Raw genomic sequence first — 11,063 nt, 5'->3', positions numbered from 1 at the left:
TCCTTGCATCCCCTAGAACACCTCTGCACCCTGAGATGTGAGGCCAACTCAGAAGGAAAAGGGTAGCAAAACCTGTCCCCCAAGCATCTGATTGCTTGTCCATGCAGTAACAGGGCCCTGAAAGGCTTTTTAAGAAGCAAGGTCTTGAGAGACATTGAGAATCCACTGTTAACCATTTCTGCAAAGAATTCCTGTGGGTACTCTGCTCTCTTAAGATGCAGTTGCCCGGCCCAAAGAAAACCCTTTCTTCCCCTAGCTGATGCCTCTCCTCTGAAATTCATCCCTTGTTCCCACTTTCTGACTTTCACAGGCTCCCTCCTTCTGACCTTGGATCGCCCTGTCCACCCAAAGGAAGTGCCCTTCCTTCCTTTCTCCACACAACCTCCCATCCCATGGGACTCTGCAGGCTGGGAAGCTGGAGACCAGTAAAGTACTGGGTCCCAGCAAGGAGCCTGAGAGGGGGCATAAAGAATGAAACCGGAATTCAATGAGGACACTGGGACAAGGGCCTTTAACTGTGTTAGAAACTGCAGGGACCCTTTAAGATTCAAGGAGCCTTGGTTTGGGGGTTTTCAGCCCAGAAAGGAGGATGCCACCTGAGCACCCACAGCCACACAATGCAGCAAGAAGGCAAGATTAGTCCGGCAGGCCCAAGGTTTTTAACTGGCATGTGCACAGCCCTGAGCATGCCTGTCACTTAGGGTGCCACCTTGCTGGGAGAGATACACAATGAGTAAGTCAGGATCACTCTCACTCCCCTTGGAAAACCTGGCTATTGAGTGATATTACTGTTTCACAGGGGCACTCAAGCACTAACCCAGGCCTTGTTTAATAAACTCTTCTTGGTTTACAACAAGGAACAGTCCAAACTTTAAAAACTCAGAGCTACAGTCTCTGCTGGAGAGCCAAAAAATGAGGATAAAGATCTCCTCTATGTTGTTTCAGACCTCTATGATCCAAGCATGTTCACAGGTGGTGTTTTGGTGGTCTTTGAGACCACAGGAGTACAACCATCCCAGCTCTCTGCCTCCCAGCCTAGAGAATACATGTATAAAAGCAGATAATCTCCCTCTGCCACTCATTGCTTAATGCCTCCCTGGTTCTGACTTCTAGGTATAACAAGTGGGGAATATTTGATGGATGGATGTTTGCACTGGCTGACAGACCATAAACTTGTGATTCTAGGAATCCACTGTCAGGGCTAGCCAGGCTATCACACCATGATAGGAGCACATTTACTTCAGCCAGTGAGCAGAGAGGCTGGCCTGTCATCTCAGACAGATTTTGTATTTATTGCTTTGTACCAGATGGATGGATGGTCAATCTTATAGTTGTGACCTAAATCAACATTATATATTAAATTCAGCCCTTGGATAGGCACTCAATCTTTAAATGGCAGCATTACAAAGACAATGTTCTGAGGGGGGAAAAAAGAAAACGTGAGAGCTTTTCATTCTACTCTTGTCCTTTTTTTTCTCCAGAGTCTTACCTGCTTGGGTCAGCTCACCCTCTCAAAGCTGTGAATTCTCCAGAGACAGCTGGCACCAACATTTAACAGAAATACCGGACCCAGTCATCTTCTTGGTCAGCACACCTCAAACCATCTCAGCATCGCCTCCTCTAACTGGTGTCTGAAGGAGGCAGAAGTCAGTTCTGATCTACAGCCTTGTGCTGATCAGCTGCTGAGCCTAAGATAGGAGAGGAGGGAAACGTCTGTTTCAACAAGCTCTTAAAACAGAAATACTTAATCCTATAAAAGGAAAAGCTATATTTAAAAATACATAGAATGCCAAAACTAACAATGTAATGAATCAAGACAAGGTCATGTCTGTAAATCCCTCTCCCCAAACAGCACAGTGGGACAGCTGAGCAGGCTAAGAGACAAATGAGGGAGAAAGAGATACTTAAAAGTAATGGCTGATCTAGAGCATGTGGGCCAAGAAAGTTGTTTCCTCTTTCAGAATACATGAGCAAGGCAACACTGAAGCAAACTCAAATCTGGTAACATTTCAGACTGCTAAAAGGGAACAGGTGAAAAGATTCCAGGCTACCCAATCTCCCCTCAAACACTTTTCCACAAAATAAATATCACTGAGGCTGAGGAATTAGAAAGATCCAAACCCCAAAGAATAAAAGCACTGTGTGTTCATAGGAATGCTTGACAGGACTGCAAATGGCCAAAGTACAAAGAATGCAGAAATTCACAATTCAGAAAGTCAGCGTAGCGTAGCAGAGAGGCCGACCCGCAGCAATGGCAAGCACTGCTGACCGCCAGCATCGGCAGGAGCCGTGGAGGAGCAGCTCTCCCGGGAAGCCTGGGACTCACACAGGCAGGAGGGGAACTGCCAGCCCCAGGGGAGCCCCTCTGTGCTGCTCCCTTGGCAGGCTCTCGGCAACAGTCTGGCCAAAGGGATGCCCAGGGTCTTTACGAGCCTGGGCTCAGCAGGGTCTAACTGTCCCAAGGGGTTTAGGCACCTCCTCCCAGCAGGGGGTACAGGAGGGGATCCTGGACAGGGCTGATGCCAGGTTTTGCACACATTTGTGAATAAGGCACAACATTTTGGTGATTAGGTTACCAGCTGCAGCAGAGGTATGGATGGACTGAGAATGAGGATGCAGAGCGGCAGCTTTTTAAGATACACTTTTTAGGAGGAAAAACTGTGACTTTGAAGTGCAAAATTAATAGCTTTGCTTTTGCCTTAAGTGGTTATTGCGTATATGGTCTAGATGATTAAAGATCTTTCTAGGGACCAGAGGAATTGTAATACCATATATATATATATATATATAAAACACATTGTCATGAAAATGTGATGACAGAAAAAGAAAGAGGATCAAATGAGCTTATAACATTCACTCTAGGCCAAATAATGCAGAAATGTTTCATTTTTCCTCCAGTGAACATTGGTTTATATTTTTTAAAATTTATATTGCTGATACCATGTTCACATACCACCACTGGTTTCCCACAGACATTTGAGCAATTGAGTTTGACGGGCAACAGAGTTCTTAGAAAGTGAATGTCAGTCACTGAAACTAAATTTTAAATTCATATGGGCCAATATCCACCCCAGAGGCAGCTGCGTGATCCTCCAGCCATCGGGAAGCACAAACAATATTGCATGACCAATCCTGCCAATCACAAACTAAACAATGCACTTACACTGGAGAGTACACGCAATAAACACACCAAAAGATCTTTTAAAGGCAGTTATGTATTAGAACAGTAATAGCAAACATCTGAGAGAACCGTGATGTACTGGCTGGTAGAAATGGTGGTTACTTCAAATACATTTTTAGGTCCCTTCCACTAGTCCCTAAGCACGGCCTCAGAGACATGGCTGGGAGTCCTCAGTGCCCACGCAGGAATCCCACAGAAGGATGGATGTGGATAAGGGGCACAGAAGACCCTGCTTCGTCGGCTGCTCACAAAGTTCCCATGGGAAGGTTCAAGTCCGTCAGCAGCTTCTACACATGAACGTTTTTCACCACTTTGTGATCTCACGCAGAGGGTTTCATCACCCCCTCACAAGCCCCTACCCTTCCCAAGGACAAATGTAGCCAGAGCACCATAAAGGCACTACAGCACCAGCAGAAAACATGCTCCCCCATCCTCTAAGGCAGTTTGCCACGCCGGGCTTCGCAGCCTACCTATTAACGCAAAACCACCAGTCCCTGGATGAATAAAGCAATCATACCACATCTGCTGGCAAAAAGTATTCCCCCAGAGCAAGTCAGGAGACAAAACTCAGAAAACCTGCAATATTTACATATTCCTTTAAAATTATTTCTGGACTGAGGCCTGTCAGACTGCTACATTAATCCACTTTCCTCCCTTGAGGTGGCTACATCTTATTAGTGGATTAGGCACTTTTTTTCTTTTTTCATTTCTGTATTACAAACTCTGTTTGGCTGGCCCATAACAAGCTCTAGCGAAGCAAGAGCCCCGCTGCAGCATTTGCAGGAGCAAGACCAAGCCCCCTGCAGAGCACTGTTATTTTTTGAGAGGACATCTCCATCTCTCAGGACTGGATCACAGCAGGAAGGTGCTCAGGGATTACTCAGAGCTGGGTTTTGTGACTCACTACTCATATGCAGGAGCTTCTTGTTATTGTAAGGTTAATTCAGATGGGAAGGGGTAAGACAGATGGGGACAAGCTAGAGATCAAAATGAACTGTTAGGGACCTAAGAGTTAAAATTTTCTTGTTCTCGTTGGACATGAACCTAACCTTAAAAAGGCATGTCGGCGATGGTCAGCTATATGACAATATAAAGAAAGCAAAAGACACATCAAGCGATTTTTCTAGAAACTGAATATGGGCTGGTAGGACATGACATTCTTAACAGCAGCCCCAGCAAAACTCAACACTCTCATATTCAGCTACACACGGGGTTTCACTAGAAATCATGTTAGCCACCAGCTCCTACCCTTAAAAGGAATCAGATTAGCAGGGAGAGGCAAGCCTGAGGTCAGAAACTCGCTGCTATTTGTTTGGGTTTGTTTTTTAAGTAAATGCTGTGCCAGCTCTTCAGCCTGGGAACAAAATTTGAGGTTGAAAAGTGTTCCTACAGAACCAGTTTGATGGGTGCCAGGCTACGGGCAAGACGTTTCAGAAACAAGTGTCTAAAATTAGCCATTGCTAAATCATGTAGTCAAATGAAGCCATGTTCAGCTCCCACCTTGCTTTTCTTCCACTTCAGCCCAGATTCAAGATAGCACTTAGGTACACATGTATAACAGATACTACTGTCACCTTCACTGCATAACATGAACTGTCAACCCAAAAGCGTATGTGGTTGCTGGTATCTCAGTGAAAAATGGGCTTTTTCTCAATTCATTTTCCCTTTACAGATCATGAGAGCTCTTTTCTCACCTTTTTTCCTCTGAAATTATGTTTTGGATTATTTTTTCCCTCTGTGGTATTGTATTTTCTTAGGATACAGTTACCTTTCCTCTCCATATTTCTAGTTCTTCCAGATTCCTTTCATCTCTGACATTTCCAGAGAAATGCCAAATTTGAGGACTTTCTGAAAATTTCATTAAAGTACCCAGTCCTAAATCAACAATAAAAACATTCATTAAATGAAAGAGCACTCAGAATAATCCTCACTGTTTCCTGAAGGGTATCTCTGACCACACAAGCATATCACAGCTCCCAACACAGTGAGGTACCTGAGAGCTTGAGGAGATTGTCAAAGCAGAAAACACTGAGATACTTTAGCCCTTTTCCTCTCCTAGTGCATATCTGGGGGCCCGCTTCCTGTGGTGCAAATAGGCTACAGCTTTCCCAAGCGCTCCTCCCCACAACTCAAATCAGGGCTGCCACTGCCCCATGTGCATTTCTAAGCAAGCAGCAAGGCTGCAGTGCACATACAGACACGCATCACATCACAGCATCACACATCTGTACCACCGCAGACCCAGGAACACAAATACAGCCAAGCCTGGCTGCACTGTACTCGCACACAACACCAGCTCCAACGTTACCCCCAGCACCTCTGCACCACAGACTGGCCTGCAATGGGAGTCTACACCTTGCTCTATTCCACTTACCAAGACAAAGTTGAGAAGCATTTTAATCCTGATACACAAGTACTTGCAATGGGGACAACATTTCTGACAACCAAGTGCTCTTCTAACAGAAGCACTCTTATAATGAGAACTATTATTTTAATTAACAATTGGAAAGCACAGTCTAGGGATGAGGTAATTTCTAATTATTGCAATGGGGTTTAAAAAGGTATGCACTGGTACTAATAGAAGTTACTGATCCCATCGGAAATTATTGGTTAAGGTCTTCTCCCCTGCACTAAGCAGACAGTCAGACCAGTCACCCCAGCATTAAAACCTATAAATCTGTGAAAAATTCACTGTGGCCGATACACTGCAGTTCATAATGACTATTTTTTGTCTGCAGCACTGATGTTTGTTTCAATCCATTTAGCAATATTCATTAGCTCCCCACTTCAATTTAGGGTAATTGAGAATAAGAGAACATGTAATAAAGTTTTTTACTAAGGGAGACATGCCCCATTCTCTTCCCTATTCAATGGTTGACTTTGTTGACTTGCAGTCATGTTGTACCAGGAATCTTTCTTCAGAAATGCCAAATGAATCATGAAAAACGTTGTGGTGTCCCTTTCTTATGATCTCACAATCACTGAAGGTTTTAAATCATACATTTCTCTTCCCATTTATTCTATTATTTTACAAGGGAAGGATATTAAACTCTAATATCAAGACTGTTTTGCCTCTGACCTTTTTTCATGGCTGAAACCACAAATACTAAAGCCCTAGAAAAACTCATGTGTCTCAACAATCCTTAAAATAAATACTAAAAAACAGTCTTACGACAAAACCAATGTTAACCATACCATTGTCTGGGATACTTCAAATTCCTCCTCTCAAGGAATCTCAGTCACCCGCATTAAATGACTCCCAATTGAGACATGAGAACTGGCAGCAGCATAAATACCCACGGAGCACTGGCTGGTACAGCTGACAGCCAGATGGGATCAGAATGGCAACAAAAGATAACACTGAGTCTGGACAAGCAGCTCAGGCAGCACCGGCCTGAAACTCTGGAGAGTGCCCTCAGGTTCCTACTCCAGCAAATTTTGTGTCCGACAACAGACAAGTCACCCAAGCCTTTCTTTGCCTGAAATTCCCATCTGGAAAATTAATATAGCAGCCCTTGCCCCTTGCTAAGGAGGTGCTGAGATCCTACAGGAATGCAGCGCAGGAGGTGGACAGGGGAACCAGAACAAAAAAACCCCTCTGTGTCCCCAGGAAAATCAGTTGCAGAGGGAGACAAATCAGGACAAAAAAGTTTAAACTCTGTGTTTGGAGCTACAGTAAAATACAGATATGGTGCTGTGTGCGTGCCCATGCAACACGCACAAAAGCAACACAGGACTACTTCCATTTTGTAATAGCAGTGTTTTTGTAACCGTGAGGGTCCAGAGCTGTCAGGCAAGACCTGAAAGAAAGGTCATATCCGTCATTCAAACAGCTACTAATACAGTTTGAAAAACAGCTGAGCTCTTGCATATACAAAGCCTTCTGCACGTACTTTGCTACCTCACAGCCTTCCTGGTGAGGCAGGGAATAAGTGTTATTCCCATCTGCCAAAAGATAATCTGAGTTTGAATGGCCTACTGAACGCTGCATGTGAAATTACACTGACTTTGATTCAGCTCAAGCTCCCCATGCTCCCTCCACAGTTTGCATTGTGTGTCAGGATCCAGTTTCAAGTTCATTACCTTCATGTTTTGAATAAGCACCTACCATCTGCATACAAATGCACTATTTGCAGTTAACATTTCAACAGCTTTCAAAAACTGTAAAAACTCTCAGAAGAGATGCAGCTCAGTCCTTCCAGCACTGTTGCACGACTCGGGTTCCTGTGTGCTGTTCTCTGTTTTGCCGTGGATTCACAGCATCACCAGGGCACATCATTAAATCTCCTCACAACAATGTCTCTCCTGGGTGTGCATTAGAAATCACAATGATGTGTGTACTTCACTGGGGAATGGTACAGACTAACAACTGTGAGCTGTTCTGCACTGCATGGATGGAAGACACTACGGATGTATGAATCATAAAGTTAATAAGGGATAACTATGTATTTCTTCATTAAAATTATCAGCTGATGATTTGTACTGGATTTCTCTGGCTGATTGCACGTAATAGCAATATGCATGTCCTTTGTTTATGAATGTAAAAAAACATGGTACGTCTCATTTCTCTGCTAGTTCTTGAAATGAGGAGCTTTCACCCTGTAATTCTGCAACTGATATCACACCACATCTGGAGACTGCCCAGCCTCTGCCATAATTCAGCTGGTTTTGTGCTTCCTCATAGCTGGTGGTGGGGAGCTAACTGCTGTTGGCTCCCTACTGATTTACACCATCAGTGTCTGTGTCAGTCTGATATGCAAAATAGTTTTTCCATTTGACCATATGAAACATATTAAAGAGACCTGCCACACATTGGCAATTAGGCACTGAAAAATAAAGTGACAAGACTCAACGTCTGCTTTGAAAAAGCTCTGGTTTAGGCCAACAAAACTGATTTTCGCAAACCTGTGGGGAAAATGCAGTTTTTAAAAAAGGGGTTTTTTTACCACAATATGAGAGTTGCAGGACCAAGAATAGAAGGATGAGTTATAAGCCTTTCAAAGCAGAGATTTATCATGGAAATTCTGACAACCGTCAATGTGAGCAATGCCGCCAGGCACCATTCACAATCCACAGCATCTTTCAAACCTGTCGGGGGTTTTTAGAAAGGGCTAAAAATAAATGCAGAAATGCAGCAATACACACACACACACATATATATATAATTGTTCAAAAAAGAACAGGTGGTCCTGCCAGCAGTGTAAACACAGATGACTCTTGAAAACAGCTAACAAACACCCAGCTAAGCAGCCTTTCCTAGCCATACAAGCAGCACATTCAGAGCTCTCCTTGAGTTCTCCCAGTCTGCAAGCCATAATCATCTGGGATCCTGACTCTCTGTCATGACAAGGCCTGAGGACTTCCAACCGTCTTGATCTCCTTCACCGGACATAGTCACACAATTCCACCCTCCTGACCTCCTGCGGATGATTGCCCTTCTGAAAATAACACACATGGAGCAGCTGGTGGGGCCAGAAATGTCTTGAATGTAAATAGCACAGGTCCCTGAGACAAGGTTTATGTCCTCTCTTCTAGCTCCCCACCACTTGGATCTGACCCCTACTCTCATATAACAAAGAGGAGTATGTTACTTGAAGGGGAAAAAGGATCAGGGCACTATGGACAGCCCAGAAGGACTCAAACAGCAAGCCTGGATGACTGCGTGTTGAGACCCATCAGGTCTACCACCTGCAGGGAAGGCAAAGAAGAAAACTGGAAGCAGTCCTGGAGTCTCAAAATTTATCCTAAGACTGCAGCAAAATAAAAGGATAACATTTTATCCCAGATTCCAGTTATGTCTTCCCAGCGCACCACAAGAAGAAGCTTGAGGTCACAGGTTGTATCACACACATAAACCCTACTGCTCGGTCACTTCTGTGTGAGTACGAAAACATAACAAAACAAGTGCTAGGAACCCATTTCTCCCCTGGGCACTTTGAAAAAAGCAACTGGAATTTACACTTGCAACGTCTCCTTTAATTTCATATCATCCCAAACCACTTGGTGTAATATATATTCACAAAAAACAAAGGAGGTGGTAAAGATTAAAAGTGCCAAAGGGTTAAACGCTGCCACAGGGGAGCACATCTGCCACCGTGTCAGAGTGCCGAGCCCCAGGATGGAGCATCTCAGCCGCAGTGAAAGACTGGCAGCTCTCCCACCGCACCCGGGCAGCTCCACCACGCAGACACGGAGAGTCCACCTGACATGGCTGGAAACAGCTTATCCAGCTTGCTTCTGGAGGCTCCTACTTATCTCAGCCTTCATTTGCACGGGAAAAACACTCTTTCAAGTTGAAGAGAAAACTGGCCTGCTGTTATCCCAGAGAGGCGCATAATTGAGTCGGCATGATGCCGCAGACTACCAAATGCAGCAGATGGCTGTAAGCATCATCCAGTTTAGGATGACAAAGTTCGAACAAAAGAAAAACAGAAGGCAGGGAGTGCATCTTCTGCGCTGGGTTACAGGGCAGGGGATGAACCTTCAGACAATCGGTAGGTCGCCCACCACACAGCCGGCTTCCAGCTCTCCCACTGCCTCACCAACAATGACCAAACGCCCAAGCCTGTAATTTAAAAGAAAAAGAGAGGGAAAATCATGTGGTCCCAGGCAAAAAGGACACGAAACAACTGACTGTCTGATACCCTATTTCTAAAATCCACAGAAGAAAATCTCCAAAAATGTCCTCATGATACCAACCCTAAATGCCACAACTCTGACTTCCAGGACTATCCCACATAACTTGCAGGAATTCAGAAATAAAATTATGAACTGTAGGTATCAACACACACTATTTCACTGCTGGAAGGTAAACTGCTGACGTGAAAGCATGAAGAAAAGGATACGAGATATACAGATCTGTACACTGTACCATGAATGGTGCCTCGCAGGAAGGGCTTGGTCTGTGGTGGCATTTAGGAGTTTATTTTTGCTGATTCCACCCCAAAGGATCACAGAAATTAGGAATGGAAACATTCCTTCCATTTCCCCAGGCGCCTTGGTCACAAAGCAGCTGGCTACAAGGTTCACAACGACAGACAGACCAGAGTAGACAAGAGTGATACAGCTCCACAGGAAGCAATAAAGCACACTTGAACAATTTATAGATAAATTTCTGCTCTTTGTGAATGCAATACAGCTTATGTATCCACTGCGGTCACCGATCCTTGCAGGACACAGAGACACTATCATTAGCTCTACAGCTGGAAATGGCAAAAGCTCTTTTGGCCGCAGGGTAAAGCAGCCTGTGATTCTGAACATGAACAGGGCATCTATTCTTGCCCATGTTGCAAGAGTGCAGACCTGCCAGTTGCAACACCTGAGATCTCAGTAGCCATAGCCACTTCAAGGGACCAGAGCGAAAGTACCTTAACTGTACTCAGAGTGCCAGTCATGGGAACGTTTTAGGGTGGAAGGAGTATCTGGAAAGGTAGGGAAATACTTTGTGCTAGAGCAGAGCAGCAGATACTCCACCCAGAAGTGGTTCTGGCAAGCAAAGTACCTGGCCATTGAGACATATTCCATGCTCTCCGTGCAGGTCACTGAGCTGCCCCAAAACAGGCACGTGCCCCACAAGACCAGGACAGGGAGACGTCACATTTGGCATGAGATGCTTGTGGCTCGCTTTGGGCAGTCACACCAGCCTGGTTATGCCACCCTCCTCCAGCAGCCTGCATCACTGCCAGGTTCCCAGCACAGCTGCAGCCTGGTTGCGCAGAGCTGTGGGAGAAGCCTACTCCCCTTGCTGAGCAAAAAGCATTTGGGAAGGATCCAAAGAAGCCAAGGCAATATAAGTCTACTTTCTGACCCCTACCATTCAGGCAGAAAAAAACCCCCACCTACCTAAGGGGTGTCCAAATGCTATTTGTGTGTCTACAGTGCA

Source organism: Strix uralensis, chromosome 2 (genome assembly GCF_047716275.1).
Source record: "Strix uralensis isolate ZFMK-TIS-50842 chromosome 2, bStrUra1, whole genome shotgun sequence".
NCBI lineage: Eukaryota > Metazoa > Chordata > Aves > Strigiformes > Strigidae > Strix > Strix uralensis.
This window is presented reverse-complemented; position numbering follows the sequence as displayed.